Source organism: Macrotis lagotis, chromosome 2, assembly GCF_037893015.1.
Source record: "Macrotis lagotis isolate mMagLag1 chromosome 2, bilby.v1.9.chrom.fasta, whole genome shotgun sequence".
Taxonomy (NCBI): domain Eukaryota; kingdom Metazoa; phylum Chordata; class Mammalia; order Peramelemorphia; family Peramelidae; genus Macrotis; species Macrotis lagotis.
Window position 1 is genome coordinate 332,413,968 of NC_133659.1, and position 13,552 is coordinate 332,427,519.

The window sequence follows — 13,552 nt, forward strand, 5'->3', positions numbered from 1 at the left end:
GAATGTGACTCCTTGGTATTTGAATTGCTTTTTTCTGGCTGCCTACAGGATTTCCTCCTTTAATCTGATAATTCTGAAATTTGGCTACAATATTCTGTGGCATTTTCATTTTGAAATCCCTTTCAGGAGATGATCGATGTATTCTTTCAATGATGATTTTACCCTCTGGTTCTAGGATATCAGAGCAGTTTTCCTTGATGATTTCTTAAAAGACGTCCAGTTTCTTTTTTTTTTTTTGATCATGGCTTTCAGATAGACCAATAATTCTTAAATTATCTCTCCTGTATCTATATTCCAAGTTAATTATTTTTCCAAAGAGATATGTTAAATTTTCTTCTATTTTTCAGTTTTGATTTTTCTTTACTAATTCTTTTTTTGTTTGTTTTTTAGTTTTTTTGCAAGGCAATGGGGTTAAGTGGCCTGCCCAAGGCCACACAGCTAGGTAATTATTAAGTGTCTGAGACCGGATTTGAACTCAGGTACTTCTGACTCCAGGGCCGGTGCTCTATTCACTGCACCACCTAGCCGCCCCCCAGCTAGATAATTATTAAGTGTCTAAGGCCGGATTTGAACTCAGGTACTCCTGACTCCAGGACCAGTGCTCTATACACTGCGTCACCTAGCTGCCCCCTGCTTGACTAATTCTTACATTTCATAGAGTCATTAATCTCCATTTGCCTAGTTCTATTCCTCAAGGAATTATTTTCTTTAGTTACCTTTTGCATTTCCTTTTCCATTTGGTCAATTCTCTTTTAAAGGCACTGTTACCTTTTCCATTTTCCTAACTGTATTTTAAAGGATGTATTTTCTTCAGTTAATTTTTGTGCTTCCTTTTGCAAGATGTTGAATTTCTCTTGCATTTCTTTCCCCAATTTTTCTACTTGGTTTTAAAAATTCTTTTGGGGCTCTTCCAAGTTGTCTTTTTGGACCAAAGCTCAGTTCATTTTCTCCTCTACAGCTTCTCATGTAGTATTTTTCCTGCCATCCTCTTCTGAGATGGTGTTTTGCCTGTCTTTGTCTCCAAAGAAACTTTCTATAGTCCCTTGTTAACAGCTGAGGAATCTCCAGCTGGTCCCCTCCATACCCTGCCTGTTCACTGACTTCAGTTCAAGGCTCCTGGCTGCACTTCTACTTCACCCAAGATAGGCCTTGCTGGAAATTGCTCCACTTTGTTCTTTTGTGGATTCTGTGGTCTCCAGAATCCATTTAGAGGCTTGATTAATGTCATCTCTAAGGGGAACTTAAGGAAGTTCCTGGCTTTTAGAGGCTTGATTAATGTCATTTCTAAGGGGAACTTAAGGAAGTTCCTGGCTTCTCTCTGCGCTCTTGGTTCTGTCCTTGACTGTCCTTATGGTATCTTCTAAAGGGAACCACAAAAGAACATATACATTTCTCAGCAGCACATGGAACTTTTACAAAAACCTTTACAAAAACTGAGTCTAGGGCTCAGAGACATTACAAACAACTGTGAAAAGGCAGTTAATACATCCTGTATGGATCATAACAAATAAAAATAATCATTGGTTTAGGGATCACAAACAAAAGATACAGAACCAGTAAAGACTTAACAATGAAAGAGTAGGTAAAAGAACATATCATAGAAACCGTTAATAACCATGTAAAAGAAAATGATAATGATGAAAAACATACCAAATTTTTGGATGCAGATAAAGTAGTATTCAGAGGACAAATCATATCCTTACAAACATACACTAACAAAATATAAAAAGAGAATTAATGAGCTGAATATGCATTTTTTTAAAATTAGCATGCCAAAAAATAAACATACCTAAAATAGCACATAAGAGGAAATATTCAAAATTGGAAAGGGAATAAAATGAAAATGATAAATAAAACTAAACACTGGTTCTTTGAAAACAATAAAATTGATAAACTTTTTGCTAATCTGATTTATACATGAGAACAAAAAATCAAATCAGTAAAACTGCAAATAAATTAGGTGAAATCACAGCAAAACCAGAATAAAATGAATCATCCTAAGACATCATATAGGTTAACAAAACTGAGAACATAAAATAAATATCAGAATACCCTAAAAATATAAAATACCTAAACTAATAGAAAAAATCTTTAAAAATTCAATCTCAGAAAAGGAAATAGATAGCTATAAAAGAATTACCAAAGGAAAAACTCCTAGTCCTGATGGATTCCCTGGATAATTGTATCAACTTTAAGAAAACAGTTAGTACCCCTATTTCACAAATTATTCTGAAAAATTGAAAAAGAATATATCCTATCAAATCACTTTTATGAGACAAATATAGTCCTAATACCTAAACTAGGGAAATATAACTATAGGCCAATATATTAATGAATGTTGGTTCAAAAGTTTTAAACAAAATCCTGTCAAAGAGAGCTTTTTTAAAAACATAAAAGCCTATATATATATATATATATGTATATATGTATATATATATATACATATATATATACATATATAAACCAAAGCAAGCATCAAATATAATCACATATAATTAGAATATACTAGAAAATTTTCCAACAAATATGGTAAAAAATATTTTATTATAACAATAATAAACAGGGATTAAAAGATAATTCAACATTAGGAAAATAATTATAACATAATTAATCATTTTCAAAACCACAATAGCTAAAACTACCTAATCATCTCAATAGATAGAGAAAAAGTATGATACTCTTTTATGCTAAAAACCTACAAAGTATAACCATAGAAGGTCTTTTTTAATATCATAAAAAGCAACTATATAGAACCAAAAGCAAGTATCCCATATAATGGGAATACACTAGAATTTTTTCTAAAAAATATGGAAATGACATTGACACTATTATTTGAATTAGTTCTGGAAATGTTAGCAATAACAATAAGATAATAAAAAATAAAGAAATCATAGTTATAGAGATAGGTAAAGAGGAGATAAAACTTTGCATGGTTTACTTGGAAAATCCTTGGGAATTGGCAAAAATACTGGACAACTATTGGAGTAAAGCTGAAGGTTACAAAATAAATCCTCAAAAATCAACAGCATTTGTATATAATAAAATCAAAACACAAAAAAAATAATAGAAAGAGAAATCCCTTTTCAAATAATTTTAAAAATGCATAAAATATCTGGGAATCAAACCTACTCAAGCAACAAAAGATGTTACAAGTGCTGTCCTTAAAAACAACTTAAATACCTGGAGGAATATTCAGTGCTCATGGCTGGGCCATGCCAATATAATTAAAATGACAATTACTACAAAAAATTAATTTTCAGTTTTAATGCTATATCAATCAAATTATTATGGGGATAGTTTACAGAATTCAACAAAATTCTTTTGAACAACAAACATCTAAGATATCAAAGAAAATGTGAAGAGAAGTAAGTTCTCTAACTTATAAAGCATCAAGATTATCTGGTATTGGTTAAAAAAAAAGGAGATCAATAGAACAAATTATACAAGGGAGATTCAAAAACAACAGAACTCAATAACCCACTCTGATAAAATGGAAAATATGTATTTCCTAGACAAAAACTGCTGGGAAAACTAGAAAACAATATACCAAAAATTAGGATTAGAACAATACTTTCACCATATTCAACAATATATTGTAAATGGATATGTGACCTTATTATTAAAATCATACTATAAAAAATTAGAAAAAGAAACATATCATATACAACTCAAAGTTATGTATTCTTAACTAAACAGGAAAAGCTACTGCCCAGCAAAATTAGTGCACCTAGAAATAGTTCAAATATTGTTGAGTAACACTGAGGATCACACAGGATGTAGTGGGTTCTACATGAAAGAAGTGGACTACTTGGAATATGAAAATCTAAAAGTAAAGGAGCTAGTGAACTGGAAAATCATTCTGCACAGTAATCACAATGGTGAGATGATGATCAACTGTGAAAGATTTGGCTGTTCTCAAGAAGACAATGATCTAAAATAATCTGAAAGGACTCAAGGTGAAAAAATGCACTCCTTCAGAAAGAGAATTGAGGAACTTTTGAGAGAAAATTAAAATTTAACTTTTTTCACTTTTTTGTTTTTCTTCCTTTTTGCAATAGGACTAATATGTAAATGTTTTGCATGATTTCACAAGTATAATTCCGCATGATTTGCATGATTTCACAAGTATGATATTGTTTGCCTTCTCAACAGGTAGGTGAGGGGATAGGAGGGAGAGATTTTGGAACTCAAAATTTAAAAAAGAAAATTATGTTTTAAGATCAATTTTAAAGTTAAAAAAGCATAACATTAAAAAAGAGAATTAATTGAAATCTTTAAGAGAACTGTTTCTATAAAATGGTGGGACAGATGCCCCTACAAAAGATCAAAATATGAGGAATGGGTGAGTCAGTAGAGGCAACGAATATAAATGTCTTTCTAGTTCTTCAATAAAATAGAGAAAAGAGAAAAAACTTGAAGGTATGGCAATGTCAGCATTTTTCAAGGTTTTCCAAGAATCTAAATACTGTAGGCAATGAAAAGGAGCAAGATAAAAGGAAGAGATTATTAAGGGGGAGAGAGAGCATGGAAGGGGGATATTGACAAGATAAATTCCTGGAGAGGGATGGGATCATGGACACAAACAGAAGGATTGGTCTTGGCCAGACTGGATGAGTTGAGGAATAGATAGATGAAGTTGTAGATGGGTTTGGAGTAAAGAAATTGAATAAAGGAGCTAAAAAGTTGAATGGTCATAATTTTTTCAGTAAAGTATGAATCATGGTTATCTGCTGAGAGATGGGGACTCTTTAGTGCATATTAAAGACATCAAGAGAATGCAAACAATTCAAAAGAGTTACTGAAGGTTTATTTTGGGTTTTTTTGTTTGTTTTTGAAACTGGACCTCCTCTCTCTCTCAGTTGTCTACACTTCCTCACTCCTCTCTCAACTTTGAGGCCTCTTACCAGAAAGGAGGGACATCAGCTCCACCCTTCTATGGAAGCAGATCTCTCAAAGGTTACCAATGATTTCTTAAGGAGGTAAACTTAGACTTTTTTCCATCCTCATCCTCCTGGTCACTCTCCAATGTCTGGCTTTGCTACCACTGTGTCCTCCTGGACACATTTTCTCTGGGCTTAAAAATGTTACTGTCCCCAAGCAATCACTCCTCAGTCTCTTTTGCTGGGCCATTATCCATGCCCACTTCCTTAAGCTATAAATGCAGTGGGCACTCACAAACCCAACCTAATCCCAGTACTGATTGGCATAGAAGCTTTTAAACAGCTCCATTTTTCTAATCTGGGCATATTTGCCCCTCCCTAGGCAGCCCCAATGGCTCTCCAATCATAGGAATTTGCCATCTTGGTATCAGATTTAGTGCAGACACAAGATCAACTTTAGCAGGGAGGTGACACAACATAAATTCATGGTGTACCCAGTCATAATGTGTGTAAATATCTACACATGTGTATATGTATGTTTACATACATCTGTGGGTATGTACATTTCTATATGCACATTGTTAAACATATTCACATGTCTGTGTATGTGAATGTAATATATTTATACACATATAACAGAGATGCTAAGGAAGTCTCATGGGTATTGGGCGAGTTGAGTCAAAAAGTAGAAGATATGCATAATTGAACTGGTTAACTATAGAGTCAAGACTGGGAAAAGGCAGGGCAAAAAGTGAGTCCAAGGTAAGGTAATGGACTTGGAGAACAGGAAAGATGGAAGGACAGGAGATTGTAGAGAGAATAAATAGGTTTGGGGGAAAGTGGGCAAAAGAGAGTTGAAAAATAAATTCTAATTAAGAAAAAAAGGAGGGTTTTGGAAGGTAATTGAAGTGATGATGAGGCCTAAGAGGCCACTCCTGAGGATGGCAAAGGTAGGGGGAAGATACTGGTGATGAAAGCTGAGGAAGTCAATGAAGCAGGAGAGCAGGGTATTAGGAAGAACCTTAGTGTAAATAGCAAAGTCCCTAAGTATGAAGGAAGGTACTGCAATGGAGAAGTCTGTTTGCTTGGTAACAGACACCTTAAAAAAGGATTCTTTAGGACAGAAGACTGGGATGATCTCAACAAAAACAAATGCAGGGAGTTATACAAGTCTTAATGCAGTTTGAAACTACTTAAGCTATTAAAAGCTGAAAACTTCACAAAGACTTTTAAGACATCTTATGCAAATGGAGGGAAATGCAAAGGAGACAAGGAAGCTGAGTGATGGGAAGCCAAGGGAAGGTCTAGAATTAGGAAAGGAGAGTGAGCAGCATCCAGCTTCTCAGGGAGCATGATAAAGTCTATACTTGATTTAATCCCAACCAAAACAAAATCAGTCATTTTCCAGATCCTTCCATCCTGGCTAAGCCACCTTCTCATCAAGATAAGCAATGAGTGCACTCTGTGAACTAACCTTCCTGGCTCTACCTCTGGAAGCATCCCCTCAGGGCCCACTGTCCTTTTCTTCTGCTTGACTGCTCAGCTTGGGACAGATTGTCTAAGAAGGCCTCCTCCTCAAAGAATTTCCAGGAACACTAAAGGAAATTTTAGACTTGAAAAAGAAATGCAGAAAGCAGACAAGAGAAATAATTGTCCTAAAATGGAACATCCATTTGTACAAAATTTTTGCCTCTGAGTTCTAAGTGATTTGTAAAAACAGTACCAAGTTTAATAATGCCTTCAATATACAGAATTCGTCATTTAAGCAAACTAATCAATAGAGGCACTGGGCCCTGAATTAATTCCTTGAGATCACACACAAGAAAAATAATTTCCTATTTCTTTACTCTAACTTAGTAACTCATAACCAGACTAAAGAGTTGGTGAGCTCTAATTTTATGTGAACCCAATTCACATCATCTCTATCTGTTGCCATGGAAATGACTAAGGCCAAAAAAAAATCAACATTGCCACCTCATTCTCCAATCAAGTCAAAAAGTAGAAAATGGGCGTCAAGAGGGAAAATGGGATCATCTGAATATAAATAGGTCTGCTAATTAAGCAGATTTTGTCATAAAAATTACTAACAATATGCAGAAAGAAAACTGATTCATGTCTAAGGGACACAAATTAAAAAACCTTTCTTTTGGAATTGAAACCTCCCTCAGTCAAGTAGAATCATGTGTCTGTCTACAGGCTCCATTCTGTAAGGAGCATTAGATGTTGCTTTGGGAGGTAATTTTCCTCTTCCTATGTGGAACAAGAACAAGTTAACAGTTTCTATTTCAAATTGTTTCTTTTAAAAGATGTTTCAAAGTGTTGCCCGTGCCCACTAGACCAAAGAAATGATCCCGTTTAGATTCCTAGTCTGTAAAAGGATGACAGTGCACCTCCCGTGTCGTTGCTCCCCCCAGCCCTTCTGTGGCACACGCAGCATCACTAATTAGACTGACTGCTTCCGTGTGCCAGGTTCCATCAGCTGCTACCAAGGCAGATGACTGAAGAAAGGGCACGTCGGCATGCCTCAAATGCCACTGACATTAACAAGAAATGATGGTGGGCGCGCAAAAGAGTATTTCTGGGATGCTGCAAGGTGTAGAAATGGGGACAGTCAGACCTCTAACCCTCTTTCCCAGACAAGGAAAACATCATTTTAAGAAAATCATTTAGGACATAGGGTGGACCGAATCAGTTCCAGGAGATTCCTGTAGAGAGAAATGAGGAGGACAAAGGAAAATCAGACTATTTTATTTTTCTGTATTTATTCAAGACAGATTTATTAAGTTCTTAAAATGGTGCAGGTCCTGTATTTGATACTGAAGATAGCCTCTATCTTCAAGAAACTTACATTTTATTGAAGTTTTTAGAAAATTAAATAATAAATAATTTTGTGAGAGAGGGTATTAGTGGTCATGAGGATCAATGGAGTTAAAGCCAGAAAGGACCTTAGAGGCCCTTAAAACCAGCACCCAGAGGAGAAAACTGAGGCAGAGAGAGGTGACATACCACACAGCCAGGGCCTAAGGTGGGATTTGAACTCAGGTCTTCCATCCTCAGCTAAGGCTGGAAGAAAACTAGGGATTAAAGGAAGAAGAGGTGAGGAACGCATACACCATAGACATGGGGGCTGAGAGCAGCCCATGTGAAGCCATGGAAACCTGTGGTACACTCCTGAGGAAAGGCCCACAGGCTGATGAGGCCAGAACACCCAGAAGCAAGGTGCAGAGAGCCTAGTGAGGCAGGACAAGATGGCCTGGGAAGGATTTATCCCAGGGGGATCCCAAGAGGGAGAAACTGCAGTTTTCCTGAGTAAGGGAGTGAACGGGTTGGCAGTTGTGTGGGGAGAGATGACAGAAGGGGGACCTGCCAGAGGACCAACACATAGCCCAAGCTAGAGGGAATGAGCACCTGAACCAGGGGGCTGGCTGGAAAAGACAACTGCAAATTCACAGAACTATTGGGAATGCATTTCCGTCTTTATCTGTATCAAATAACTTATGCACCACAGATTAATAGTTCTATCTAATTGCTATATCAATTCATTTTAAATCTGAATTTCATCAATGCATAAACCTACAAAATGAGAACAGGCTGATAAATATTGCATTTAATTATTCCTAGAATCAATAAATCCAAGAATTAAAAGGAACCTTAAAACTTACCCACCTGATTTCCAGAAACTCCAAAAATTCTCTAAAACATAGCAAACAACAGGTAATCAAACCTTTGCCTGGTAGGGAACCTCCATATCCCCCAAGAATGTCTTTGAAATTGCTCAACAGCTCTAATTGTTAATGTTATTCCTCCTATCTTTCACCTTTTATTCTGTGTCCCCTCTGGACACTGACAAGTCAATTTAATTAACTCACCTATGAAACATTTTGAAGGTACTCCAGATTCAGAGATAAAGCAAAATGTAGTCTCTGACCTTAGGGAACTTATCAGTTATCGGGGGAAAGGAGGAATAAAGCATGAAGCATGTTCACAAATAACTACAAAGCATGTTAGAATAGAATGTACCTTAAGGGTGAGATATTTATCTCTTATGGATGGACACAGGTTTGGTTTGTGGAACTTTTTCATAACAAATCCTCTCCATGGCTCATTTTACACTTCCCCCCCTCCTGGAAGCACTTTTTAATTTGACTCTCTTTTAAGGGATCTGAATCGACAAAATTCTGTCACCAGGTCATGCTCCCTCCTGAGAAGAAGACAAGACTGCCTCCTCTCTACTTCCTGCCCTTAAACTTCATGTTGATACCTCCCCAAACACCCTAATTTCTCAGTTTCAGCCACCTCAGATGCAATTACCTAATTCTCAATCTACTTTGGCCATACAAAAGGATGACACACTGGATTTCACCATTACTTCCAAGGTATCCGACCATGCCACCTCTTGCCATGTTAACCCCTCCTAAAGCCATCTGCTTCCCCATCATCATAACCTCCTAAGGACACAGCCCTCAATACCTTCCCAAGACATTAGCCCTGCTCTCGCTTTACTTTTCTTCATTAATTCTACTAATTCAACTGTACCTTGAAGCTCTACTCTAGAATCTTTCCTCTTTCTAGCAACTATCACCCTCTGCCAAATCTTAGCCCTGAGCAGAGGAAGACATGTAATTGCCTTACTGCAGTGAAAGCCCTGTTGAGGTTAGGCAGTATCAGTTCTGTTAGCTTCCTGTAGCCTGAGACAATAACTGGTTTCTCTCTCACTCCCCACAGAAACTGTTTCAAACCTCCTCTTCACCTCTCCTTCCACATTTCCACCCCTCTGCTGAGAAAGTCATCTCTTACTTCACTGAGAAAATTAAGGTCATTCAACCCAAGCTCCTTTTTTATCTTCTCTTCATTTCAGAATGGTTTGACATCTCCCTGCCTCTCCTCCTTTTCTCTAGTCTCTGCTAATGAAGTGGCCTTTCTCCACCCCGAAGTCAACCCCTCTATATATGTTCTTATGCCCATTACTTCTCATATTCACCAACATATTCCCACCTTCATCAAACCCCTCTCCCAGTCTCCTGGTCTCTTTTTCATTGCTTTCAAACATGTATAATCTCCCACATTCTTAAAATCACTAGAGTCTCTCCTTAAATGATCTCCTTCATGCATTCCCCTCCTTTTCTCAGCTAAACTTCTAGAAAAGGCTGTTTATACCCATTGCTTGCACCTTCCTCTCTTTACTCACTCCTTAAGCCCTGTACAGTCTGGCTTCTGATCTCATCAATCCCCTCAACAGTTATCTTCAATATCACTAATGATCTCTAACTGCCAAATCTGATGATCTTTTCTTATTCTCAATCTCTCTGAAGCATTTAATACTGCTAATTATTCTCTCCTCATGATTATTGTCTTTTCTCGGGGTTTTCAGGACACTGCCCTACAATCAAGCTTACCAGTCAATGATATGGAAAATTTACATTCTTTCCCTTCTATCTTGAACTGCTTGTCCTATTATTTAAACTGAATAACACATTTAGGGGATAATTATGTTATCAAAGCCACGCAAAATCATCATTGTACATACGATCAAATTTATGCTGTTACAGGGAATGAAACTGTTGAAAGCTCCATTTTTAGATGCTCTCCATTAATCCACATTTTCCAGTTCATGTTCATCTTTGTTCTATGACCCCCCGCCATTTACTTGAAACACACTAACATGGTAAAATAGTCTAGCATTCACCTCAATCAGAAGATGAAGAAAGTATCCTAAGATACTAATTCCAATTACCTAAGTTCCTTAAATAGAAAGTTTTTCAGAAGTAAGAATATTGTAGAAGCCCTTTATGTTGTGAAGGAGAAATTAAAATAGTGCCAAATGTACAATTTCACACTGTAGAAAACACATTTTCTTGGCCTGGACTCTGGACTTGTGATTTGGCTCTCTGAGGAGCACCCAGGGAGTTTTGGAACATTGCTTTTTAACTGAGGAACTTCAGCCATTTTTCTATAACTTCAAGAGACACTTCCACCATGGACAGGCTACATCATTTGCTGAGGAAGCTGTATGTATTAGAAGCAGATCTTGATCATTGTTGGAAGGGATGTGGGAAATCTGGGACACTATTGCACTGTTGGTGGAGCTGTGAACTCATCCAACCCTTCTGGAGAGCTATTTGGACCTATGCCCAAAGGGCAACAAAAATGTGCATACCCTTTGACCCAGCAATACCACTACTGGGTCTATACCCTGAAGAGATGAGGAAAAAGGGTAAAAACATTACTTGTACAAAAATATTTATAGCAGCCCTGTTTGTGGTGGCAAAGAATTGGAAATCCAGTAAATGTCCTTCAATTGGGGAATGGCTTAGCAAACTGTGGTATATGTATGTCATGGAACACTATTGTTCTATTAGAAACCAGGAGGGATGGGATTTCAGGGAAACCTGGAGGGATTTGCATCAACTGATGCTGAGTGAGATGAGCAGAACCAGAAAAACACTGTACACCCTAACAGCAACATGGGAGTGATGTTCAACCTTGAAGGACTTGCTCATTCTATCAGTGCAACAATCAGGAACAATTTTGGGCTGCCTGCAAAGGAGAGTGCCATCTGTATCCAGATAAGGAGCTGTGGAGTTTGAACAAAGTGCAAGGACTATTCCCTTTAATTTAGAAAAAAAAAAACAGATAGCTTATTGTCTGATCTTGTTACCTCTTAGACGTCTCTTCTCTTTAAGGATATGATTTCTCTCTCATCACACCCAATTTGGAATAAGGTACAACATGGAAACAAAGTAAAGACTGACAGAGTGCTATCTGTGGGGGGGAGGGGGGAGGGAAGCAAGATTGGGGGGAAAATGTAAAACTCAAATAATATCTTTAATAAAAATAAATTTAAATTAAAAAAAAGAAGCAGATCTTAAACCTATGTCTATGGGATTCCAAGACTAGCTCCCTTATCTCCTTATCCAAATTCCTAGAACCTGTTTGTGTGTCCCTTCATTCTATCTGTTTATAAATCTCTTCTCTTAGTATCCCCCAAGCTGCTGTTATCAGGACATGGAAGCAGCCCCAAAAAGGTGGGGGCAAGGGGAGGAGAGAATGGGGGTTAGCACTTTGCTCAGTGACCAACATTTCTGGAATGCCCTAGGCCCTTGGGGTAAGCTTGACCAAAACAATCTCATCTAATGGAGCTTCAAAGTCTGAAAGACATTCGTCCTATCACAACACTGGCTCTCTAAAGTTCTGATTGCAAACAGAGCTTCTCAGGACAAGAATCACAGTTGGAAGAACACCATTAGTTGCCGCTTCCTAGCAAAAAAGGAAGAAAGCATCCTTTGAGGAACTCCAGGAGCTGGTGGGCAGCTCTAGGACTCTACACCCCAACTCTTCCAGGGTCCATAGACTGTCCCTCAGCTTCCTGCCAAGCACTCTATAAATCTGGACTGGGAGCACCATCACTTGCTGAGCTGGGCACAGCTTTGTGGGGGATGACAGGGAAAACATGGGACCCCTACAGTAAGAAAGCCAAGTCATGTTTGCACTTTAATGCTTCCAAAGTCTGATATTTGGGTATCATGAATTTCCCTCCTGCACCATAATCAGTCAAGTGCAGTGTTGGCCATGGCTCCTCTGGGGCCACACCAGCAGGACACAAACTCTGGGCCCTAGATGCCCCAAGGCCTCAAATCTGATATGAATGTTATCTACAAGAACATTGAAGATCACCAGGTTAAGGACAAATTCCTGAAGTACTCCACCCAGAAACATCCTCCCAAAGCTGACAGCAAACCATCTAACCAGTCCCAAATCTACCTACCTGTACTGATGCCTCACTTGCATCTTCCAACCCTTTCACAATAAGACTTTGTCATTAAAATCTATGTTAACTCCACTCTTCTCATCTTCCAGCCTAGCAACCCTTACTAAAAAGGAAATAGGTTAGCTGGATATGAGCAGTTCTAGAAGAAATCTAGAGGCCTCTTTGATCACTATTTCCTCCTGTGGTGATCCACCACCCATCCCTTTAAAATGAATATTAAGTGGCTTGTCCAAGATTCAGAAGGGATTCCAGAGGTTTGCTTACAACTGAAGTCAAGTTCTCTGATCAAGAGTTGGCAGATGCCACCCTCTTCCTCTATTTGAAAGATGTCCCACTAGTCACATGGTAACACCAGACCTCTTTCCCATGATCTTTCAGAACCCATAGACAGGAGCTCAGCAATGACATTCATCATTTCCTTTGGCACCCTAGACTCTAAGCTAGGATAGCCTGGTCCTCTCTTATGAACTCCTTCCTTAAATGGGTAGCAACTCCCTAGGATCCAGGTTAGTCCTGTCCTATTTAGTTCAAGGATTCCTATCCCCCTTCTTGACTGATAAAATAGGACAAATACAAGTGTTTTGGGAAGTGCCATCTCTCTACTTCCATTAGCCCCCTCCCAAGAGGCTGCCTTGGTCCTTCCTTGATCAGCCCAACCTGACCTCCTGCTCTTCCCTTTTAGATCTTAAAACAAACAAGCCTTTTGGCTGAGATTAACTTCTCCACCAGTCTCACTCTTTCTGGACTCTAGGGCTACCTACACTGGGGTCTACAAGACCAGACCCATTCTCCATTTCAAGTCCTTGCTTCCTTGTTCAGCCCAGGTCTTTTTAAAAATCTAAATTGGCCAAGGCATTTCCTGCTCATCTACAATGGCCTCTTCAGGTAACTCCTTCTTTCTTTT

General features: G+C 38.1%; 1 protein-coding gene across 1 annotated transcript in view; it reads right to left on the bottom strand.

Moving 5' to 3' along the window:
* Window positions 1-13,552, bottom strand: part of LOC141512274 (ENTH domain-containing protein 1-like) — a 53,470-nt gene that overhangs the window by 7,145 nt on the left and 32,773 nt on the right. The gene's annotated exons all lie outside the window — the stretch shown is intronic.